Source organism: Amblyomma americanum, chromosome 3 (genome assembly GCF_052857255.1).
Source record: "Amblyomma americanum isolate KBUSLIRL-KWMA chromosome 3, ASM5285725v1, whole genome shotgun sequence".
Lineage (NCBI taxonomy): Eukaryota > Metazoa > Arthropoda > Arachnida > Ixodida > Ixodidae > Amblyomma > Amblyomma americanum.
In genome coordinates, this window is record NC_135499.1 from 107,725,102 (window position 1) to 107,734,038 (window position 8,937).

An 8,937-nucleotide genomic window follows, 5' to 3' on the forward strand; every position below is an offset into this window, starting at 1 on the left:
TCCAGGAGGTGGCGGGGGATGACTGCATACGGCTCGGAGACGGCAGCCCGGGTTCCTCCCATAGCACGGTCCTCTCCATCCAAGCAGCAGTACTGGCGCTCAACGCCGATGTCGCCTCAGTTCCGGGTGCAGTAGAAAACGAAGGCGCGAGGAGTTCAGGCATTTGCAAGTAACCGGGAGGATGGCCACGCGACTCGTAGTACGCGGCCACGACGAGCGCCAGGCGGTCCATCCCGTGCAGCAGCGATGGCGGCAGGTTGGGAACTACAGCGGCACCTCTGCGTCCCGTCCGGAGCCTATGTCCAACGCCGAAGGGCAACACTCTGGCCGCTGCCACCGGCGCTGCAGCCGGAGCAGCTCCTGGTGCGTGCATGTTTTTGGTGAATTCAGAAGAGGATTTGTGGAGGTCCGCTGGCCTTATGCTCCTGGCGTTGTCAAGAATGCCCATCGGCGTTGTTGTTGCTGCCTTCCTGACGTGGCACATACCCACGACCGGGGATTGGCCAGGGTTCAATGTGGAGAGCCCATAAAATAGGGTAAACTGGTGTCTAATTATTGTGCCTTGGGTGAAATTTCAGAGTAATTAAAACGAAAAGGAAAAACAAGATATCGGAAGAGAATAACTGAGAATAAAATATATAGAATACCCAAAAGCTCTTCAAGAGAAAGATAGTTTTTTATGGCCCCTTGTCAGCAGTCCATATCCTTTATTTTCACACTTCGTCTTCATCTCGGCCCTCAGCGGGGTGTGCTCCATCGTCTTTTGCTATCCCAATCGACTTGTATTCGAAAAAAGAAGAGGCAACGTTTTAGGAGATACCGAAAGGAATGTGCCCTAAAGAAACGACCACGGAACTGTTGTGGCTGGAAAGAAAGATCTCGAATACTCTTGTCGTCTTCTGCTTCTCATGCCCCCAAAAGTGTGCGCACAGATGCTTCTTATTATTATGTTGTTTTATTATTATTTGTGGCGCTATAGGTTCCACAGGGCACAAAATATGAAGTCAGTAACGAACGTTATTAAACGTTAGAAAGAAAAGCATAAAGTCTAGTGATATGTTAAAAACCACATAAACTTCAACCGTAAATGATTTTCGTCTACCACAAGTGGAAATTTGACTCAGTATTTGAAGACAGGACAGCCTCTTGAAGAAAGCAAGCGCGCACCGGCGAAGTTCCTGGGCAAGTCCACAGTAAGTGGTGCACTGTGGTGTCGGAAGCGGGTGCTTCGCAGTAAGGGAATTTTTTTCCGCCGCAGCAATCTTCTCACTTGGCCACTAGTGGCGAACTTCAGGCGTAAGGGCCACTCCGACCTCCAGACACCTCATGGAGTTCTCCTCCACCTGTAAAAGGTGGGGGATTAGGTAAGTACACGTGGCAATTCTTAGGATTATGTGTACTCTGCCTGAAGCAGGCTGAAGATATTAAATACTTCAGAAGTGGATCTGGTGACAAAGAGGCAGGGGGAGTTTGTGGGATGCCGGTTAAACGGGATAGTATGTCAGCTGCGATGTTATGGACATCTGTGCTAGCTTGAACCCAGTGGATGAGTGTACGCACCGGATAGGACTGACAAGCAGCATGTAAAGCCTGGGAAACCCGAAGGGCACCACGGATTTTCTTTATATTCTTCAGAGCTTCGTGTGAATGAGTAAATATGTACACCTGGTTATAAGGAGGGTCGGCAGGTAAAGCTGCTGCATCTTTTTAAATGGCTTGCAGTTCGAAGGCAAGAGGAGATGAAATGTTAGTACTGTACGTTTGACGGCTGTAGAGGTGATGAGTGTTGGGCTTATAAAAGCAGTTGATGCCCCCGTTGGGGTTGTGGTGAAATCTGTGTAAAGAATAGAGCCACCATGCTTCGTAGAAAAATATGGTGGAAATAGCGTAGAGGAGAACTCTGACTTCATACGGCGAGCAGGCTTGTTTGAAGTAATGTGACCGTAGCCCCACGGAGGTGGTTGAGGCTCGGACGTTGGATGAAGGGAAGCTTTCCGCGCTCTGTTGATTTGTCGCTGGGTAATTAAATCTTCCACTGTATTGAGCTGCGCATACTCCTGCAGCCGACAAATATGAGTTGCTCAAGGTAGGCCAGTAATGAGATGCATGGCTTCGTGTTTGAGTGCTTCAAGTGTGGACCACTGTCTTTTCGTATGTTGTTGAAACTGAGCCTGGTGTACGAGCCGAGGTTGAAAGACAGCACGAACAAGACCGCGAGCTGTATCTGAGCGGGCAGCTCCAGAACAATAAGCTATTATGCGGATAAGGCCAAAAGTGTTTTTAGCACTCTTGCACATAGCTGACAACCAAGCCATGCTTTTGCCTGAAGCATGAAAGTGCAGGCCCAAAACATTGGTATGTTCTTATTCAGGAAGTGGCGCATTGTCAATAGTGAATAGGAACGGAGTGGCTCAGAAATAAAAGCGGCTAGCTTTATTGGCCACATGGGCATAGTAGGATTTGGAGGGGTTGAGGGAGAGGCCAGTGTTGAAAGAAATTTGTGAAGATTGAGGGAATTTTGCAGGGTGTTTTGCTGCATCTGAGCTGGGTGGTTTGTGGGCCACTGAGTGATGCCATCTGCATATGCTGGAACATGAACATTAGTAAGAGTAGAAAGAGTGTGTATGAGTTGTATGAATGCGATGTTAAATAGATTAGGGGCTAAAACGGAGCCCTGCGGTACTGCTCAATTAGATGTCCTGTGGGTGTACCAATAACGAGGATAGCGAACGGCCCTTGTGAAAGAAAGGCATGAATTGTGCGACAAATCTGTAAGGGCATGCTAAGTGATGACATAGTGTTGAGAATAGCTACGTGAGGCCTTCGTGATATCGGTTGCTAGGGCTGCGCGAACGAGATGGTTCTGAGGTGTTTGACACGTGTTAAGTCGTTGGCAAAGGGGTCAAGACAATCCTCGGATCACCATCCTGGTCGGAAACAAGTTTGGAAGGAAAAAACATTCCTGATGATGGTCGAGCCATTAGGAGAGTCGAGTGGGAAGTAGTTTTTCTTACAGTATACGAATAGAGGAAGTAAGACAAATCGGACGTAGTGCCCCAAGAATTGTGGGTGATTTGCGGGGATTTTGTACCGGAACTACCACTGAATGTTTCCAACGGATGGCATTTTACTGAATACCCAGATTTCTTAAAAAATTCTGAGAAGTGAAGTGCATGTCTTACTGTCCAGATTCCGGAATAGGGCATAAGGCCATGTGCAGTGTTAGGGCGGATGTCTTTAATGGCATCTGTAAGCTCAGCCATAGTGAACGGGCATGTGATCTTATCTTCTGCCTCATATTTTGGACTGACTGGAACAGGTACAGATGGGCAGTCATAATTCGGAAAGAACGGAAGGGCACTTGCGAAGCGAATTCATCTGGAGAAAGACGAAGGACAAGGCGAACACTCTCGGTGTAGTCTTTGACGGATGGCTTGCGTTTCATGGAATGAAATATGGCAATGCTGATGTACTTTTCATACGAAAAATATAGAAATATTGAATGCTGGCATGAGAAAGAGGCCGCATAGGAGGGCGCAGGAGTAGCACAGGTTTATACGCAGTAGTAGGCTAGGTGGTAGAGGGTAACGATGAATTGACCCCTGCAAGTGAAGACGGCGACTTGAGTAGCGGTGAAATACCGGGGGCAGGAGGCGCTGAGGTGCGGAGGAGACATCCTTGAGGCTGAAGGGTAGACAAAACGGCAGAGGCATTGATAGCAGGATGTGATCTTTTCATTTTATAACTACTGTTCATGTCAATCGGCCCGGTTGAGGTAGGCCTAACCGCCTCTTAGAATGAACGTCGGCGTTGTGAAGGCAACGTCAGAGCGATTGTCTTGAGATCCTCTGGCTCTCTTGGGTTCATCAGGCAGCGTGAAGAGGTGACACTATGGCCAGAAAGGTAAACACAGCCCATCAAAGCACGAAAGTAGCCGATCGATTGTGGTTGTTGTTGCCTCAAAAGCGATGGTGCATACTCACGGTGGGGGATGGGCCAGGTTTTGGTGCAGATCCAAACAAAAGAAAACTCATCCAGGTTTATCTCAAACGGCTAATGAATATAAATAGACGCATCTGTGAAAAAAGTCACAAATTTTGAAAGATCTTGAGGAAATCTGAATAAAAATCGAGGAAATAAAGCGGTGAGGATTGAATAACTAAATTTTAATGCAATAATCTGAAATAAAGTAAATGTGAGAGAAAAGTAAAGGCAACGAGAAGTAAACACAAAAATCTCCCGTTTTCGATGACATACCTGTGAAGAAGCTCGCATACCTGCCTAATGGCATGCCATTCGACGGTTGCAACGAAGGAGAGGAGGACGGGATGATTAAACGGCTGCGCTAATTGAGCGAGAGGATTTTGCAAAAACTTAATTCTGTGCCGTGCAAACCGCCGGCAGAAGAGGATGAAATGATCTATAGTTTCAACGTGTGCTCAAGAAGCGCATAGATTCGACGGACGTGAGCTCAGAACGGCATAAATAAAGATTGAGGCGATGAATCCTGCAGCGCAAAAGCGTCGTGGAAACCTCACATTGCTTTGATGTGCATGAATGTATGTTCCATGGGAATTTTAAGTGTTCGAAATCCGTTGCAGCAAGGATGGGCCCATGGCTCAGGCTCTGGTGCTGTTGGAAACGTTCGTCACAGACAGGGCGACAGCCCAATTTCGTCTTCATCTTCATACCCTGTGTGCAGATAGATGATTGTGATGTTAATAATGTTTCATTTGCATCTTGCAAATTAGATGGTAAGGCGGCGGGAAGAAAGCTGCAAGCAGGCAGCTTGACCATCCCACTGTTCCTGGTTTCTTTATACCGGCAGAAGGCGCAGATCGAAAATATACGCACGGGTCTGGGCACTGGCATGAGCTGAGCCACAGTCGCTGCCACGTGCAGGCAGATGAGGGTTGAGAGATGTGAGAGCAAAGATTGAAACAACAGACGAGCGTCGCAACAACCTCTCCCGCCCAAGCACCGACGCTGCCTGTAACAGATACCCCAGTTCCCTCCCGCCCCAGTACTGGATAACAGACAGTACTAACCCGCTGTGAAGCAGCACCTTTACCCTTACTAAAAAATATGCCTAAAGCGAGCACGTATACTAAGAGCGGAGGAGACTTTCGAAAAAATGTGTTCGAAACAGCTAGGAGATGCTAATTAGCAGGGTGGTTAGCTCATATTGAATGGTATCTTTTTAACTATTTATGTTAGGCTACTTAAGTATTGAGAGGTGTGTAGCACACCGTAAGCAATATCCATATCAGTTTTTAGAATTTGAAAAACGCGATTAGTTTCGGCGCTGTGGTCTAACAAATGTTGGATGTTCCGAAGAGTTCCGTGCACTGCAGAGGTTGCTTTCCTTGCAAGCTTCTCTAAAGCGTTTGCATTTTGGCGCGATGTAGCCGAAATTGGTTGGGCCACAGCGCCGAGGGTAACCGTGTTTTTGAAATTCTGAAAACTGATATCGATATTACTTTATATTATTGGTTTATTTTTGGTTTTCAATGCATATGTAAACCAAGGATGGGCTATACTTACGATGGGCTATACACCTTTCAGTAATTAAGGAGCCTAATAGTAGTAGTTAAAAAGATAAGTATACAATATTAGTTAACCAGGCTGCTAGTTAGCACATTTTAGCTGTCTTCTGCTCTACTTCACCCCTGAAAATGCTATGTCGTAAAAGGGCTCTTCAAACTCAGAAAGCTTTTTTTAGAAATTTTGTAAAATCTTATGTGAAACACCATGTATAAAGAAGCGCCCACTTGCAACTGATAATGTGTCATTTTCTACACTCCGCAGGATGCATCTGAAAAGCGGTACAAGGCCACTGTGCTTCGGTGCCAAAAAAATTGTGGCATAGATTGAATCTTCCTGATGAAAAGAAAAGGATAGAAAGAAAGAACAAAACAATAGCAGAGCGTGGTTTCGATCCACGGACCTCTGGGTTATGGGCCCAGCACGCTTCCACTGCGCCACTCTGCTGATTGCGCTGCACAGCAACGTAGCTTATATTAGAAGGCAAATTGTAGTACAGATTGAATATTTCTGTTGAAAAAAACAAAACAAAGCTATAGCAGAGCGTGGTTTCGATCGACGGCCCTCTGGGTTATGGGCCCAGCACGCTTCCAGCACCACTCTGCTGATTGCACTCTGCAGAAACATAGTCTCTATTCGAATGCAAACCGTAAACCGGTTTCTCAAGAGGATTAGCTGGGCCTCCTGATCCTAGGCACGGTAACGAATGTCCTTCGCACAGACGCAACGGGAGCCGGTCGCTGTATACCTGAGGAAGTGAATGACCTTGACAGCAGCGGCCGAGCTGTAAAGACTCCCGCGCCCTGTCTAACCGGCAGGGCCAGCTCGAGGGCGTGTAAGCCTGCTGCTGCTACTTCCTGTGCTTAATAACAGCGAACGTCGTCTCAACGGCTTACTTTTCTCCATCGAGCTGCTCGTATTGCACGAAGACGTGTGCAGCTCGAAGAGAAGGGCCATTGTAGCCTTGCAAAATCCGTTCGCGGTGCCGCACTGTTTACAAGAGGCTTGCTTATAAGAAAAAAACCTTCCCGCCCCATATTTAAATAAAAGCATTATTAACAACGTTTTATATAATTTAGTGTTATAGAAATTGTTGCTCGCTTTTCTGTCTCTCTTTAAGCGCGGTTTGATTGCACTCGTGGTGCTCTATAAGATTTATTTTCTGTTAGTGTAATGTGCATTTTTTTTTGCATAGCTTCGATAGAATTGAAAGTCCTAGCTGTGGTATGTAGTCCAACTGCGCTCGTTTTCGATTCACGTGAACAGGTTTCTTTCCTAAATTTCAATAAAGTGTTGGTTTCCAAGCATGCTGTCACTAATGCAATTTGAGGCTGTAACAGCACCGTGTGCCTGAATGCCTTCTGATGAGCCGTTCCAGAGCATGTGCTGCAGCTACATTGTCGAGCCTTCTGCATCAAACTGGGCTAGTCGACATCTCATGATGGGATGCTCTGGCCCCTAGAAACAAAAGAGTTTCTTGTTTTCCTGTCGTCTCCATCCTCGTTCAGATACCGGATCAATTTTGTTCTTAGGGAAGTTTGATTCTATCCCTAATAACAATGATGTGTAGACTTCCTATAGACTTTTAACCGACGCTATAACCTTCCTACAGATTTTTTTTTCCATTTTCATTGTTGATAAACTGTGTATAGACAAAAGTCTGCTGATGTTGTATGGTAATAAATCTTCAGGTGGCCTCCACACTGCCTAGAGGATTTTTATTCTCTAAAGACTACTCTGCAATATTTTATTACAAAAACTGTATCGGTTTTATGACAGTTTATAGACTAACTAAATATATTTTTGGTAAGGAATGGCTCTTTCTGGGTGCGTTGATCCTTGACCTATGACAAGACTGGCGTTTTTGTGGTTACAGAGGTGTCTTTCTTTGCTGTTATAGTAAGCTTCTACAATGTTTTCCTTGAAACACTACTGATTTAATCACGTTGAGAGCAATGCTCGCAGCCGAGAGCTGCACTGGCCAGTGACGACATACATTCGGTCCCAAAAACCGAGACCGCGGTATCTCGCCTCACACAAGGCTGCTAAGTGCCTTGACCCTGCAGACCTCTCTTCGTTTCTAAGCAACATGGTGTCAGGGGTTGTGCCACCCTTGTACCACCCGTTATGCCAGCCTGTCCACAGCCGAGTATAATTTCCAGAAAATGAGCTACAGCAGCACCGGCCACGTAGGCTCGGGACTTAAAAAACTCTGAAACAGTTTTCAAGGTTATCGGCAAATGTGCTCTGTGCGTAGAACGAATGCTTTTGGGCGTTCACACGCGATATGAGTCGTTCAAACAAAACCGGCGATTTATAAATAATATATCAAAAACTCATTTTTTTTTATTTTCAGCCCAATTGCTCACCGCGTAGTCACTGTTCTTTAAAACTATTTTTCAATAATACATACGGCACGAGTCCGGAGATGTCACGGTGAGCGACACTGACCCCAGCGCTGCATTCGCTGCAAGCCTGACGTCACGGTTAAACCTTTGGGATGGGGTTAGCCGGCTGCTTTCCAGTTGTGTCCGCGGTCGCCGGTTGCGGCCTAACTGGAGAGGACGGAGAAGGGGGGGGGGGGGGGGTGGAGGCGCGTGCGCCGGCCCCTTCAGTCTGGCGGGTCGTTGCTGCCATCGGCGGCGTTCGGACGCGTCTGTGGGTTTCGATCCCCATCGCAGGATTCACTGGCAGAAGTCGTGGTTGTAGATAGCAGCCGTGAAAGGCACACAAGCGATTGCGCTGACGGGCGGGTAAGCGGGTGCAGCCACTGGAAATAAACAAACCGAGTGTCGATGGATGAAGTGTTCTCCGGCGGGTGCAGTCCCAACCTCTTTCTCTGTGGTTCGGCGGAAGGTATCACTTGAAGGAGCAGAGGACGAGTGTCATTTTTATTTCCCGTTATCTTCGGTTTTAACGAAGCTAGCTCGAGAATTATTGTGTTAGAATGACGTGTGTTGGAATACCATTACTCGTCTGGTTTACTCAACCCAGGAAAATATCAATCAACCAGTCATTCAATCAATCAATCAATCAGTCAATAAATAAATAAATAAATAAATAAATCTTTATCTCACAATCCAAGTTTTGGCACCCCAGCGAAAAGGCAGTCGCATACTGCTGGCGAGAGCCGGAAACCCACAGATACGTCAGCAGGCAACAGTTTACATAAAATAAATGCACAGGCTGAGGAAGAACTTGCATTTCAGTGCATTTGTTCTGTACGAAAAGCAGCCGTAGTAAAATATAATTGGAAAACCGCATCAATAGCGAAAATAACAAAAGAATTTCAGAGAATAATTACATGTACCCATATTTATTGAACAATACCGGGAATATAGAAAAAGAACACCACTACTGCTTCAGAAAGTATTCGCGAATTTGTCTTCGAAT

At 46.3% G+C, this 8,937-nt stretch overlaps 1 non-coding gene across 1 annotated transcript; it reads right to left on the reverse strand.

The window, feature by feature from the left end:
* Positions 1 to 5,919: 5,919 nt before the first annotated feature.
* TRNAM-CAU (transfer RNA methionine (anticodon CAU)) lies at positions 5,920 to 5,991 on the reverse strand. Its single transcript has one exon. It is a non-coding gene; the product is annotated as a tRNA-Met (tRNA).
* Positions 5,992 to 8,937: the final 2,946 nt, after the last annotated feature.